This window comes from Balaenoptera borealis, assembly GCF_965194805.1.
Source record: "Balaenoptera borealis genome assembly, chromosome: 9".
Classification (NCBI taxonomy): domain Eukaryota; kingdom Metazoa; phylum Chordata; class Mammalia; order Artiodactyla; family Balaenopteridae; genus Balaenoptera; species Balaenoptera borealis.
The window spans coordinates 110,710,685-110,727,557 of record NC_138873.1 but is presented as its reverse complement, the minus strand read 5'-3'; the positions used below and the strand labels follow the sequence as shown (position 1 = coordinate 110,727,557).

Genomic DNA, 16,873 nt, shown 5'->3' with positions numbered 1-16,873 from the left:
GCTCGAACCCATGTCCCCTGCCTTGGCAGGCAGACTCTCAACCACTGCGCCACCAGGGAAGCCCCTCTATGCATTCTTTACACCAGTGGTGACTTTGCCCCTGAGGGGGATTTGCAAGACCTAGAGACATTTTTGGTGGGCACAGGGCAGGTGAGAGAGGCAGTGGGGAGGTGTTGCTATGGTGTTCAGGGGGTAGAGGCCAGGGATGCTGATAAACAACCTACAACACACAGGACAATCCCCACAGCAGAGTGATTCTTCCCCAAATGCCAATAGTGCTGAGGTTGAGAAACCTCACTATAGAGAAACCCTTTAAGCCAGCCTCTGAAGGCACTGAGGAAGGGAGTTTTTCTTGCTGTCATCTGGTAATATATGTTGCTCTATGCACCATATAGTTCTATATTTAGAATTTTAGTTTTTAGTATGCACCTGAGGAAATCATGCTAGATATTCATAGGAAAACTATTTTCTCATTTAAAATAAAATATTTCAATGTCTACAATACCAGTCAATAGGTAAATAAGCATGTCTAGCTCAGTAACATTCTAGAAGGTTAGAGCAACATCAGTATTCTTTTTCCCTAAAAATTAGCATATCTTTCTGCCTCTACCACAGACAGAAATGAACGAGGCAGCAAAAGAGCCGTGGAACAAATGAATGGCCAGTTGGTTCAGGGTTTTGAGGACTCTGTGAGACATTCTTTCTTGGTTGCATTTCAAATGATGCCACAGATTTATTCAAGATTTATCTAATTTCACATAAATTTATACAAGAGCCCTTTAGGTTAAGATGGTGATAAAATGCGAACAAGCAGATTAAAATAACTATGGTTTACAGCTGACCATTCACCACTTTCCTGGAGATATTTTATGAGCGATTCAAGCATGGACATTTGGTCTAAGTGCCATTTTAATGCAAGTATTTCCATTGTGGGTTACGGCATCTTTTTTTTGAGAAATTTAATAAAAACACATATACATTGCTTGTGGTAATCATAGCCTTAGAAAAGCTACATCAAACTGACAATATTTCTTTACTTCAGTTAATAATATATGAATGTATTATAGTGGCTAATAATTTTCTTGCATAACAATGGTCTCTGGGTTAGAAAGAAATCTGTCAGATGGGAAAATATCAGAAGGAATGAAGTGACAATGCATTTTCTTCCTGTCATGTTATTCGTGAATAAATTTACCTATTTTTTATGGCAAAGCTTGTTTCTAAGCTCTCTTTTCTTAATCAAAGACATGTTTTCTATAAGTAGTATTTATTTTTTTATGTGTACACATATGCATATACAAGTTGGTTACAAACACATGGGTACATAGATCCTCTAAAATATTAGCTTTATTTCCACCTTCACTGATCTATTAAGCTCCTTAAGCTTCCTCACTGTGGAAGAGCAAGTAATTCCTTTAAGAAAAATAAAACTCCCTCAAATTTGAATTATAAAGTATTCCTATTTCTTTAACACTCCTTGAACGGTGTTCCAATTTTGGGTTTAGATAAAAATGATTTAACTTGTGCTAGATTTTTTTCTGTTATGAATTAAACTGGAAAAGTCAGAGGTTTACTGGATTAGCTTAAATCATACTTTATTTAACATACAAGTAAACTTAGACACATTATTTAATCTCTTTATCCCTCATTTTTCTCACTTTCAAAATGGGAGACAAGAGTTGCTGGTAGATGAATTCAATTATATAATGTATGCAAATTTCCCCGCACCCTGTCGGTGCTCTGGCAACGTTAAATAGCTTATGGATGCTTCTAGTTTGTTAAGGGAAAATAAAGAAGATACTTTAGGAAAAAATATTAAGAGTTACAACATGTTGAAATGTTTATCTATTCATAAAAACTTTTTTCTTGTAAAGGAACATGGTTAACCAGCAAATCCAACGTTGCTCAGCCATACAGATTCAAATGTTTTTTAGCTGCTCCCAAACTGAAGTAAATATATGAAAACGTTCAAGTACATGGATCTAAACAGGCTTAGTCTCTCCCTCCTGCTCTATGTTCTTTCTTTCTTTTTCCTTTTTAAACTTTTTATTCTAAACTCCCATGGGCTGTGTTTCCATAGCCAGAATGAGCTATTGGTCCAAAACGGTGGGTGTTCACATTCCCTTTATCACTTTTAGTCACGGCTAAACACAAGTTTCTTACCTCCTTTGGGACACTGAGGTGCTTGTTTGTCTCTAGTACTTTATAGAAACATAAATCACCAGCAAACATAATTTCAAAGAAAAGCAAACAAAAAACAGACAGAAAGAAAGACTTAACAGAGAATTTGATGACATTTTATATTCTCTGTCTTCTGGGGAAGGTCACAAGAAACTGAGTTTTATTTCATCTTCTTTCCAGAAGGAAAAACCACCAGATGGTGCCGTCAGGGGTCCCAGGCTCCACAGAAAAGATATTCTTGAGGGGCAATGAAAACGGAAACAACACAGAATGAAAATGGTAGGTGATCAAAAATGTTAGTTAAATAAATAAAAATACCGTACTGTTACCCTCGGACATAGGCATTAGATAATTACTGACTTTTTAATGAACAGTGGATAGCATATATGTTTACACACACACTCATATGTACACTAACGGGAGTAATAAGGGAATGTGCTATTGATGTCTGTGTCTGACATGGTGAAAGAAGATACACCCTGATCCAGCCTCCCTCAGGGGCCAAAACCTGATGACAGTGAGTGCTCTGACAGGTAAGTGCAGCTACCACCCTGAAGGTATTTGTAAAATTTAAGTGAACTTGAAATTCAGGTTTCACAGGGCATCAGGTTGGGGGCAGGTCGAGTCAGGAGGCAAACCTACTCAACGTTGGGGTCTCCTAGGTGATTCTCCTTGCATAGAACCTCAGCACATTAAGTCCTCAATTACAGAGCAAATTGGAAGAACATTGAAGGAAAATTACCTGTCTTGAAACTGGCGTTAGGTTTGTGGGAAAGAAGGTTTTCCCATTAATTCTTAACAAACCAGTGCACAGCATTGCAGACTGCAGTCCTGTCATCCGGGTGGTTCAAAATGGCTGTCAGCAGTATTTCAGTATAAAGGTGGCCTCGTGAGTCTGGAAGAACTGAATGCAAACCTACTACCCGCCACCAAGGCCTCAAGGAATACTTGCAGATGTCATGTCGAAAAACAGGGCTCGTTGTCAAAACTGCAGACACACAAGAAAAGAGGACAACACAAACAAGCACCATAAAAGTAAACAAACAGCTGAATCAAACGGGCAAAACTTCCAGATATTAAATGTATCAGACAGACCATAAAATGGCTGTGTTTAGCATTCTTAAAATATCTGCTTTTAAAAAGAGGTGATTAACAGCAAAGGAAACCATAAACAAGATGAAAAGACAACCTTCAGAATGGGAAAAAATATTTGCAAATAAAGCAACTGACAAAGGATTATTCTCCAAAATATAAAAGTAGCTCAAAATCAAAAAACAAACAACCCAATCCAAAAATGGGCAGAAGACCTAAGTAGACATTTCTCCAAAGAAGACACACAGATTGCCAACAAATACATGAAAAGATGCTCAACATCACTAATCATTAGGGAAATGCAAATCAAAACTACAGTGAGGTATCACCTCACACCGGTCAGAATGGCCATCATCAAAAATCTACAAACAGGGGCTTCCCTGGTGGCGCAGTGGTTGAGAGTCTGCCTGCCAATGCAGGGAACACGGGTTCGAGCCCTGGTCTGGGAAGATCCCACATGCCGCGGAGCAGCTGGGCCCGTGAGCCACAACTACTGAGCCTGCGCGTCTGGAGCCTGTGCTCCGCAACGGGAGAGGCCGCGATAGTGAGAGGCCCGCGCACCGCGATGAAGAGTGGCCCCCGCTTGCCACAACTAGAGAAAGCCCTCGCACAGAAACGAAGACCCTACACAGCCATAAATAAATACATAAATAAATAAATAAATAAAAATTAAAAAAAAAATCTACAAACAATAAATGCTGGAGAGGGTGTGGAGAAAAGGGAACCCTCCTGCACTGTTGGTGGGAATGTAAATTGATACAGCCACTATGGAGAACAGTATGGAGGTTCCTTAAAAAACTAAAAATAGAACTACCATATGACCCAGCAATCCCACTACTGGGCATATACCCTGAGAAAACCATAATTCAAAAAGAGTCATGTACCAAAATGTTCATTGCAGCTCTGTTTACAATAGCCAGGACATGGAAGCAACCTAAGTGTCCAGCGACCGATGAATGGATAAAGAAGATGTGGCACATATATACAATGGAATATTACCCAGCCATAAAAAGAAATAAAATTGAGTTATTTGTAATGAAGTGGATGGACCTAGAGTCTGTCATACAGAATGAGGTAAGTCAGAAAGAGAAAAACAAATACTGTATGCTAAAGTACATATGCGGAATCTAAAAAAACAGTACTGATGAACCTAGTCAGAGGGCAGGAACAAAGACACAGATGTAGAAAATGGACTTGAGGACAGAGCAAGGGAAAGGGAGGCTGGGACAAAGTGAGAGAGTGGCATGGACATATATACACTACCAAAGGTAAAATAGATAGCTAGTGGGAAGCAGCCGCATAGCACAGGGAGATCAGCTCGGTGCTTTGTGACCACCTAGAGGGGTGGGATAGGGAGAGTGGGAGGGAGATGCAAGAGGGAAGGGATATGGGGATATATGTATATGTATAGCTGATTCACTTTGTTATACAGCAGAAACTAACACAACATGATAAATCAGTTATACGCCAGTAAAGACATTAAAAAAAAGGAGGTGATTAAAATATAAAGTGCTATAAAATTAAATAAGTAGACTTGAAGAAGAATACATAGGACTTTCAGAAATAAAAAAAAAATATATTGAAATAAAACCAGTGGCTAGGTTTGATGGATAATTAGAGACTTCATGAGATTATCTAGATAATGATGAACCAGATGATAGATCTGAGGAATTTATCCTTACGGTAGGACAGTGAGAAAAAGAGAAGATATAACACAAAAGAGACAGGTAGAAGAGAGTGAAAAATGCCAATATAATTCAAATATTTGGAGTTCTAGAAATAGAGGACAAAGAATGAGGTACTGGTAACATTTAAAAAGAAAAAGACTGAGGAATTTGCCAGTCTGATGAAAAATAGCAATCTATAGGGTCATGAATTCAAGGTAAATACAAAATAAATGAACACATAGATTATCTAGCTCAAAGCACAGAAGGCCATAGACTAAAAGAAAAATCTTAAAAACTACCAGAGAAAAGGAAAGTATAATCAGGCTGAAAACTGACCTCTCAGAAACAACAGTGGAAGCCAGAAAACAGTGGAATGAGAGAAAATATCTGTCAATCTAGAATTGTATACTGAGCAAAAATCACTTTGAAGAAAGAAAAAAAGAAAAAAAATATTGCCAGATGCAGAAAAGTGAGAGGGTTTGTCACAAAAGATACACTCTTTAAAAAATTCAAAAGATGACTTCCAGGCAAAAGGAAACCAATTTCATATGGAAAGATGTAAAGAGAAATAAAGTACAAAGAAAGTAGTAAATATGTGGATAAATATAAACAACACAAAACAATACTTCTTTTGTGGTTCAAAACGGTAGAGCTATAATATTCAAAAATAATGACATGTAAGTCAGAAAGACATCATTAGATTTAAAGGCTTAATTAAGGTCATTGTTTAAAAAGAGTGAAAATTATAATTTCAGATTTTATAAGTAGGCAGGCTGGAAATGCTAAGATAACCAACAAAAGAATAGACGTAGAAGGTTTAACTTTCAAATCTGTAGCGAGGAAAAGGAGTGAGTAAAACCATCCAATCAATATTTTTAAAAAGTAAAACAAACAAACAAAAAAGAAACAGATAAGATGGAACAAATAGAAAGCACCCAAATAAGATAGTAGAAGTAATACAAATCGATATCCCTCACGTCTGAGCTCTCAGTAGTTAGGTATTTGCAATAATGACTTGCATATGTTTTATCAAAAATGTACTATCTGAAATGAAAACCAACTAAGATATAACCACATACGTATCAGCAAAAATGTTAAGTTCTGTGTATGTTCGGGAAAGAGGTTTTTCTGTTCTTGCAGAAGTATCTCAGCTGTTTTCTTGATAATGTCTAATCTCTCACTAATGTTATTTTCCTGAGGGTTTAGCTTCTGTTTCTTTCTGTAGGTTACCTAGGGGCACGAACACCTAGATCCAATTTAGATAGTATCCCTACCATATTTAACATATGATTTCTTTGTTTAGTTATGTGACAGTACATGTTTATTATTAAGCATAGAAAGTCAAGTTAATTTGCATTCACTACAGAATAAACACACAGCAGACCAAACATACTCACTAACATCATTAAGCACTAAGTAATTAGATAAATTGGGTTTAAAATGTTCTGTACAATGCAGAAATCTTTGGTACTTTGTTACAATGAGTTTCAGAGTGTTTCAGTGATGCCTGGGGAAATTGACCTCAGTTTTTGTATTATTATTTTTTGCCTAATTTTATTTGCAGGAATATAACAGTATAAAAAAAATTAAAGATCCATTTAAAAGACAAGAATTTTTACTCTTGATTAAAAAATAAAAGACCCACCTGAAACTTCAGAATACAGTCTGAAAATGTAGGGTAGAATAAAGATACATTGGGCAAGCAGTAGTGGAAAGAAAGCTATAACTCTTTAAACGTCAGACAAAATAGATTTTAGGACAAAAAACATTAGTAGAGATGAAAGGGTAATTATAAGTGGAGAAATGTTTCAATTTACTAGCAAGATTTAAGAATTTTAATCTGTATACATCTGCTTAATAATACAGTCTTTATATATGCATGAACTGAAAAGGATGAAAAGGCATACACTATCAGAACCGGAAAATTTTAACGCATTCATCTGGTAACTGAAAGATGAGGCACATAAAATCAGTGAGTGTACAGAAGATCTGAATAACATGGTTAACAAGTTTAGCTTAACGGGTGAATTGCAAAATGCTCATCTGTTCAAGGGCACTTAGAACCTTCACAAAACTAACCACATACTGTGCTGTAAAGCCAGACTCACCAAACTTTAAACGGCTGGGGTTATGTAGGACACATGCTCTGACCACAGTGGGACTACGTTAGAAATAATTAACAAAAAGATAAGACAAAAGTCCTACTTCTGGAAATTTAACATTTCTAAAAAATCATAGGTCAAATAAGAATTCATAATGAAAATTAGGAAGTCCTGAGAACTGAATGGTAATGAAAACGCTGCATATCAAACTAATGTGATGAAGCTGATGTGGTTCTTAGAAGGACATACAGAGCTTTAAGTCATTATGTTAGAAAATAGAAAAGCCTCAAAGTAAGTGAACTTAAGAAATTAGACAAACAATCTGCATTCACCTCCTAAAAATAAGCAGGAAATAATAGAGGACCAATGGAAAGAAAACAGACATACAATAGAGAGAATCAATAAAGCCAAAAATTGATTATTTGAAATAGATAACAAAATTGCCAAACTCTGGTGAGACTGAGCAAGGAAAAAAAGTGAAAAAATAATATTAGCAATGAAAAGGGGGGGAGGGTATAACAAGATACTCTGTATAGTTTGAATGATAAGTTAATATTCAAATATTATTCTAATGAATGTAAAATGTTATACAAAGTGAACAAATTCTCAAAGTATAAATTTAACTTATAGAGAAATAGGGAGACAAAAACTAAATAGAATTTTCACTCAAGAAATTGAATCAGTAGTTAAAAACTCTCCCCTCCCCTGTACCTTCCCAAAAAGGCTCAAATATTTTACTTCTAATTTCCATCAGACATTCAACAGATGAATTCATTCCAGCTTTACACAAACTATTCTAAAGTATAGAAGTAGAGGAAATATCCCCTGTTCATTTCATGTGGCTCTCCTGACCTTGATTTCAAAACCTGGACGTTATAAGAAAACTATGGGTCAAACTAACTTGTGAACATAGATTTTAAAACCTTAACATCTGACAAATTTATGTTGATTCAGAATTATAAGGTGGTTTAACAGAAAATAAAGTTCAATAATATATATATTATATATATATATATTTTATATATATATATTTGTGTATATATTGTATATTATATATATATAATATATACATATTTGTGTATATATATATATTTGTGTATATATTGTATATAATATATATATAATATATATATATTTGTTAATATAATATTAACAAATTAAGGAGAAATGTAAAATCATATAAATGGATGCAGATATAAAGGACTTGATAAACATTGCTTTGTGTTAAAATGCTTATCGAACTGAGAAGTGAAAGCAAAACATTTTCCTAATTTGAAATATTGTCAAAAGCAGGGAAGAGAATACCTAATGATAAAACTTTGAAAGCATTCTTTTTAAGATAAGACAGAGACAAGGGTTCCTTCTATCACCACAGTTACATTTTATCAGGACAGCAAAGGAAGACAAGAAAAGATGTAAAATTTAAAAAGAAAAAAATGGATCTCTTACTTTTCACAGATGGTATAATTTTTTTGTTTGTTTTTTGTTTGGGGTGTGTGTGTGTGTGTGTGCGTGTGTGTGTGTGTGTAGAATCCTCTAAAGAATCACTGAGTAAATTTAGCAGGATTGCTGGACACACATAGCAATGAAAACCTTCAATCATACCTCTAAACATTAGCAAGAAAGAGTTAGAACACGGAATCAAACAAATATAACCTTTACCATGATGTTATAAAAATTAAGTACTTAAGGATAAATTATCAAAAAATATGCAAAACATTCATTGAGAAAATTATAAAATGTAATCAAACAGCATTAAGCAAGACCTAAGTAAATGGAAAGAAACACCATATTTACAGGGTGGAAGATATAACATCATAAAAAATCAACTTTCCCTTTAGTGAATCTGTAAATTCAACGCAATTCTAATAAAATGTCTGACGAATTTTGGTTTGTGTTTGTGTATATTTTATGGTTATAGAACTTAACAAACCAACTGATTCTAAAATTTGTATTGAAGAGCAAAAAGTCCAAAATAGCTAAGACACCCCTGAAAAGAATAAACTTGCCTTACTGAGATAAATTGTTAAGAATAATTATAAAACTATAATAATCAAGCCAGTGAACAAAATAGAAGAGGGCCCAGAAACAGAAATGAAACATATATAAACTTGATTGATGGTAAGTTGGCATTTTATATTAATGGAGACAAATGGATTTTTAATGAAAAGGCATTGGGATAACTATGGTGAAAATAAAATTGGGCCTAAACAGAAACACATAAATAATTTCCAATTGTTGTACTGATGGAGAATATCTTTATGTATACAGCATAGGGAAGGCTTTCTAAAGCAAGGCCCCAAATGCATTAATGGATACATTAAATAACTTCTGCTCAAAATATGCATAAGTTAAATAAAAAGACAAACCAAATTCAGGAGATACTTGCAATATATATAACTGACAAAGGATTAGAGTTCAGGATGTATAAAGAAATCACAAAAATCAACAGGAAAAAGACAAACAATCCAATAAAATGGACCAAAAAGAAAAAAAAAGGGAAAAAAAGTACAGTCATTTCACTTGAGAAAACAGGCAGCCAGAAAATATAAGATGTTCAACCTCACTAAGACTCAGGCAAATGGAAATTAAGACTGTAATGAGAAGTCAATTCATACCCACTAGATTGGCAAAAAATTGTAATGTGAGACCATGATGTTTTGCCTTGAGTATGGCGCCAGCAGGACACTGTGGTAGAAGAAAGTGTGAATTGAAACCAAAAATATTTGATGTTTTCCAACTGAGTTGAAGATACACCATACCTAGGACCTGTACATTCCACCCTTGTCTCTATTCCTGAAAACCACGTGCACACAGATTACCAGGAAATGTGTGCAAGAATGTTATTAGAAGCACTGCTTGTTACCAGCAAAAAACTGGAAACAACCCAATAGTAGACTGAATCAATAAATTGTGGAATATTCGTACACGGGACTGGTAAACTACAGGAAAACAAGTGAATTACAACCATATCCAACGTGGATGAATCTCAGGGGCAAAAAAGCCAAATTCAAGAAGGCACTCGATAATTCCACTTATATGAAGTACTGATACTAAAGTAAACAATATGCCATTTGCGTATATATACTTGGTGACAACTTTAAAAAGCAAAGGCAAGATGCAGAAAATGTGGTGATGGTTACTTGGGATAGAGCGGAGAGGTCAGGAAACGGGATGAGATCGGAGACCAGCATTTAGACCTAGAAAGCAATATCAGTGCTGGGTTGCAGGTAAACAGGTGTTTGTCCAAGTGTTGCATTGCTATTTTTGTACTTTACACGTATTTTATTCTTTTTTGGTATCTACACAATATTTAATGAAAATAATTGAAAAAGACTACCTTCAATAAGTGCTGTGCGTCAAACTCACATTCGTAATGTGATAACTGCAGACCTCCTTCTTATCATTCCTTGTGAGGCATTCATGTTACCTGAGAACATCCCAGGGCCTATCAGAGCAGATGTGATTCTAAATAAGTCAACCCTGGTGCAACTTCTTAAATATGTTTTCTCAATGTAGAACCATTTTGGCAGGGAGAAGGGATGAGCGGCAGGGCAATGACAGCACACAAATCAACACTGTTCTCCGCCTTCTTCAGATTGCTGTAAGAAGAGGGTTAAAATACCTGGAGGATAAAACACAGCTCGATCACTAAGTGAGTTTGCTGTCTGGGGATGCACTTATAGACAATATGAAATGGGATTGACTTACAGACATTCCATATCATCTTTTGTCTTAATTTAAACTACAATTCTTTTTACGTGAAAAACATCTTACTGTTTTCTGTCAATATTATGAACTACCCACCACTGTTGTTTTATTTTACAGGTTATGAAATAGGAACTCTTGGGTTTTTTTATTTCAGTTTTATGTAGGTCCTTATGTCTCCATTCGTGTTATTTTAATTGTTTCTGTCTTCAGGGAGCTTATAATCTATAACTCTTTGCTTAAGGCATAATGGCTCACCAAGGAGCCACACTTAAGAGGCACTAAGGTATTGGTTTTTTGAAGTTGCTGCTGCCTTGTAGAGATGTACCTTCCCTTAATCGTAGATCAAGGTACAAGCTTTCTTGCTTATATTCTTATATATACTTTCTTATATTCATAGTGACTTTTCCAGAGCTCACCAGGCAACTGAAGCCAACTGAATATAGCAGTACCAGTCATGATACTTTCCTCTTAGTTAAGTGGAAGGCACAGTTTTTAAACTAAAGAAAAGATAACTGATACACTATTTTATTTACTTTTATTTTTGGCTGTGTTGGGTCTTCGTTTCTGTGCGAGGGCTTTCTCCAGTTGCGGCAAGCGGGGGCCACTCTTCATCGCGGTGCGCGGGCCTCTCACTATCGCGGCCTCTCTTGTTGCGGAGCACAGGCTCCAGACGCACAGGCTCAGTAGTTGTGGCTCACGGGCCTAGTTGCTCCGCAGCACGTGGGATCTTCCCAGACCGGGGCACGAACCCGTGTCCCCTGCATTGGCAGGCAGACTCCCAACCACTGCGCCACCAGGGAAGCCCCTGATACACTATTTTAAATTCGACTGCCTGAAAAACTTTCAATAGTAAATGAACTTTTATGATTAATATGGAAAATAAGTCTGCTCTCCCCTACCCCCATGCTCCATTCTGTGTTTTAGTTGTATTTGTGCCAAGAAGTTTTGGCAATCTGTACATCTTTTTTTAAAAAACCTCAAAAGTAAATAACAAAACACAGACTCCATGGCTGTGTGGCTGATTTTACAGAGTATTATGGCATGGAGATCTGTGATAAAATTCTCCCAAAGCTTTCTACCCCTACAAGTGCATCTTTGGAATTTTTCCATAATGTGTGTGTATGTGTGCATGCTTGTGTGTGCGTGCACCGTGTGTAATTTCTAAATTGGTATTACATTAACATGACTCAAAATTTCAAAAAAATTTTTAAAAAATGATATCTAATGGCCCTCAGAATCCTGAAATGGTAACTAAAAAAAGCTGGGTAAAGTGTTTAAAATTTTTCTAAAAGCATAAAAGTGCTAACAAGATAATGAAGAATTACCTGGCCAAAATCTAGGAGAAACTGAAAATTCAGAGGGTTAAGCTCAAAACTAAAAGCTGCTTTTGCCCAGATGGTATTTGTCTATTGAAAGAAACAGCTGTGGAACTGAGCTGTGGTTTTGGCAGCCTCCTGAGGCAAAAGGACAGGCTTCAAAAATCAATTCCTACCCAACTGCAGAGTCTGAAAAGAGCTATCCCCTCTGAGGAAGGGTGACCCAGAAAGAAAGGAGCCCTTAGAACCCGCAGGCTCTGCAGAGGACAATTTTGTAAAGCCCCCAAGACCCTGATGAAAGTGAGTGAAATCTTTTGAGGCCTTGAATTATTCCTGCAATTATTTTTTTTCAAATACAATGATCAGACACCCCGAAAAGAAAATACCATAAATCAGAACCAGCAAAATAAAGTAGACATTAGAAAGAGATTATAATGAATTCAGATATTTAGATTAACAGACATGTATGATAAGACAACTTATGGTTACAAACTAACACTATAAAAAACAACAGGCAGAAGAAATAAAAATTATTTTAAGAAAGACACTGATTTTATAAAACCCAAATCAATCTTCTCATCCTAAAAACTGTAACTAAAATTAAAAGCTCAGTGGAAAGATTTCACAACTGAATAGAAATAGCTGAAAAGAAAATTAGTGTGCTAGAAGACTGGTTAGGAATAAATTATCCAGATTGCAGCATGAAGAAACAAAGAGATGGAGAATGCATAGGACACACTAAGAAACACAGAACATAGATGGAGAAGACCTCAAATAACTCGGGGAGGAATTGATTTTTGTAGTTTGTCCCTCTAGACCCAGGAGGCTGTGTAGGGAGGTGGGTGTGGGTGTGGTTATAAAAAGGCAACATGGGGCTTCCCTGGTGGCGCAGTGGTTGAGAATCTGCCTGCCAATGCAGGGGATGCGGGTTCGAGCCCTGGTCTGGGAAGATCCCACATGCCGCGGAGCAACTCGGCCCGTGAGCCACAGCTACTGAGCCTGCGCGTCTGGAGCCTGTGCTTGGCAATGAGAGGCCCGCGCACCGCTATGAAGAGTGGCCCCCGCTTGCCACAACTGGAGAAAGCCCTCGCACAGAAACGAAGACCCAACACAGCCATACATACATACATACATACATACATTAAAAAAAAGAATGTAAGCAGACAAGAATAGCGTTAAAAAAAAGAAAGCCCTAGAATTAATTATAAAAAAAAAAAAAAAAAAGAAAAGAAAAAGGCAACATGAAGGATCCTTTCGGTATTGGGACTATTCTTTACCTTTGCTAGGGTAAGGGAAACACAAGCTTACGTATGTGATACCGCTATATAAAACTAAACACACACACATATGCAAACAAGTACAGGTAAAACTGGAGAGATATGAATATGATCAGATGATTGTACAAATGTTAATTTGCTCGTCGTTATACTATAGTTTTATAAAATTTTAACATTGGGGAAAACTAGGAAAAGTGCACAGTGAGATCTCTCTGTATTATTTCTTACAACTGCATGTGAATCTACAATTATCTCAATAAAACTTGAATAAAAAAGGAAGCACACACCTTGATGCATGATAATGAAAATGCAGAATACCTAAGGCAAACACAACAGGAGAAAGAAAAGGTAGATTACCTCCAAGAAAGAGCCCAGCAGCTTGACTGCCAGCTCACTCCTTAATGCAACCAAGGATGCCAGGGGTCAGTAGAATAATATCGTCAACATTTTAAGATAGATAGACAGCTGGTGAAGTTATCCTCTAAAATGAAGGTGAAATAAAATAGAGACATCTTTAGATAAACAAAATTTGGAAGTGGTCAACACCCACAAAACTATACTAAATTCTAAAGGATGTATTTCATAAGAATAAAAATGACCCTCGGTGAAAGATTTGAGATACACAAGGGAATAAAAAGCAGTCAAAATGGTAAGTGATAGTTTGTGAAACATGACAAGGTATCAGATATCTCAATGGGATATCAAGACTTAGTAACATTAAGACTGTGTGGAATAATTGATAACCCAGTGGGACAGAAGAGAGAGCCTGGAAACAGGATTAAGCAGTGCAGAGCAGTGGGAAAACATATCTTTTATTTTTTATTTTATTTATTTATTTATTTATTTATTTATTTTTGGCTGCGTTGGCTCTTTGTTGCTCCATGTGGGCTTTCTCTAGTTGCGGCAAGCGGGGGCTACTCTTTGTTGTGGTGCACGGGCTTCTCACTGCGGTGGCTTCTCTTGTTGTGGAGCACGGGCTCTAGGCACACGGGTTTCAGTAGTTGTGGCACACGGGCTCAGTAGTTGTGGCTCACAGGCTCTAGAGTGCAGGCTCAGTAGTCGTGGCACACGGGCTTAGTTGCTCCACGGCCTGTGGGATCTTCCTGGACCAGGGCTCGAACCTGTGTCCCCTGCATTGGCAGGCAGATTCTTAACCACTGCGCCACCAGGGAAGTCCCCAAAGCATATCTTTTAAATAAACAGTGCAGGAAGCGGTAATAGGTATCTAGGTGGGAAAATATACAAGTGGGTCCCTACTTACACCATTCACAGGTGGATGAGGCACAATGATAAAGTTGATGGAAATGTTTGCATAACATATTCATGGCATCTGGGAAAGGAAATGTGTCTCAAATGAGACACAAAGAGCACAAGTGAAAAAGATAAGAAAAAGAAAAGATAAAAAAATAGGACTATCTTAGAATTACAAAATTTTCTCGTCAAAAGGTACCATAAAAATGACTAAAAGACAAGCGAGAGTGGAAGAAATATTTGCTAACAGGTAAAGGACTCATATCCATAACATACAACGAGCTCATACAAATCAATAAAAGGGAGAAGATCCAATAGAAAAAAATGGGCAAAGTACATGAATAGGCACTTGCCCAAACAAGTAGTCCAAAAGGCCGATAAACCTTTGTAAAAAGTGCTGGGCTTCATTTACAACCAGGGAAATGCAGGTTAAAAATCATAATGAGATAACCATACTACCCCCCAGTGCTCACCAACAGATGGACAAGGTTTGAATTCTCAAAACCCAATATAAGAAAAACAACTCAATTTTAAAATGGGAAGAATCTTTTAACAGACACTTCACCAAAAATATTCAGGTGACAAATAAGCACATAAAAAGGTGCTCAACATCACAGGTCATTAGGTAAGTACAGATTAAGATCACAGCAAAATACAACTACACACCTATCCAGAGCTGGTAGAAATAATTTTCTGTAGCCTTACGTGTATGTTGAGCCTGGAATTTACCTGTCTCCTAGTTTCACTAAAAAATAGATTCACGTTTTGGTTGCTTTTCTATGTTTTCCAGTAGAAGAAGGAGGAAAGCTGACTTTTACAGCCATGCTCATCGGGAAACATTCCTTACATTTTTAAGTGGTTCTACTGGATTGTATAATGCTATCATGAAACAAAAGAGAAAGAATATTTCTATGCTACTTCTTATACGATGAAAATTAATCTGATCCAATGTATTCCGTAACATAGAAAGGGAACATTACAATCAGAAAAATGAGTGGTAAAGGAAAGCAAAGCAGTTATACCGTCCTAAAGTAAGATCCAGTACAATAAAGAGAAGAAAAACCACGGAGATGGTCTCACCCAAGGCACAGGACTGTGTGAACGTTCTTCAGTGGGAAGGGTGTTTACCCCGTGGCAGACTCATGGCGGAGCTGGACGAGGTTGCCCACCTGTCTCCTGAGGGCTAGAGTCTCATTCCTGGAGACCCCCGGGGCGGCTGAGGGTCTGCTTTTGTTATGGGGTAGATCTGACATTTAATTCCTAGGCTTTGAACACAGCATGAATTCAAGAAGGCCGCAGGAGTGCCTTTCTACATTTCTACTGATAGCTATTGGACATTTTATGCTTGATAAAACACTAAGAAAGGCTCTCTCAGAAGCAATTTGGTTTTCAAGAGGCTTTTTGTTTTGAGTCACTATTGCCTAGAGATGCTCAGCTCCATTCCTCCAACACAGGAAATCCTGAATTTCTTTTCCGTTTCATTATCCCAACCTATTCCCCTGCAAATGTCATCTTATATTCACTTCATTTGTTTAACTACATTTACTTCTCGAACTTTTCTGTCTTCTGTGGAATGTCTGCAGACGTCTCTCTTCTGAAAGGTAGAAAAGAAATACGAGGGAGAAGTTGGCGTGGGGGACGATGTGGGTTGTTAGTCCAAGAGGGAAGGCAAATGGGGAGAAGCAGGAAGGAAAGACTGAATTTCGTGTAAAAGTGCGGCCCAGACGGGCTGACAGAAAATGCTTTAGGATAACATATACCCTGATTCAGACTAGAAGTTAAGTATGTCAGGACAGAAGGCAGGTGACTGAGTTAAGGGATATTTTTAAAGAATTAAATCAAACTGAAGGTGGAAAAATAAACCTAAATATCGGGGTTTTATTCTTGGTTAGGCTAGGTCATTGGCAGAAACCCATGAGATGCCCTGGGTCTAACCCTGATTTTTGTGTAGCTCTCTTGATATTTGTAGGTGTAGTTCTCTGAAAAATGAATATATTTCGGAGCTCCAGTGGACTTGGGTTCAAACACCATTTTCACTAATATTGTCTCTTGAGCAATTATGGGTTAAATAATGTCAAATAAAGACCTGAATGAATCGTAGGGGCAGCAACCATTTTCCAACCATAACAGATAAGCTAACTGGCCCATCACACAGCTACGGTCGGGGTCGGTCTCACTCTGCGCGTGCGGGGGTTTTGCAGGTTAATTACCCTGCCCACGTGGTGGGTTCTTATAATGTATAACCTCCCATGAAAGGGAACGCATCAAGGCACCAT

At 37.1% G+C, this 16,873-nt stretch overlaps 1 long non-coding RNA gene across 1 annotated transcript in view; it reads left to right on the top strand.

The window, feature by feature from the left end:
* Window positions 1-16,873, top strand: part of LOC309634736 — a 39,304-nt gene continuing 22,431 nt past the window's right edge. Inside the window, exon 1 of the long non-coding RNA XR_014248388.1 lies at window positions 1-2,714. This is a non-coding gene — a long non-coding RNA (uncharacterized lncRNA). The remainder of the gene's footprint in view (window positions 2,715-16,873) is intronic.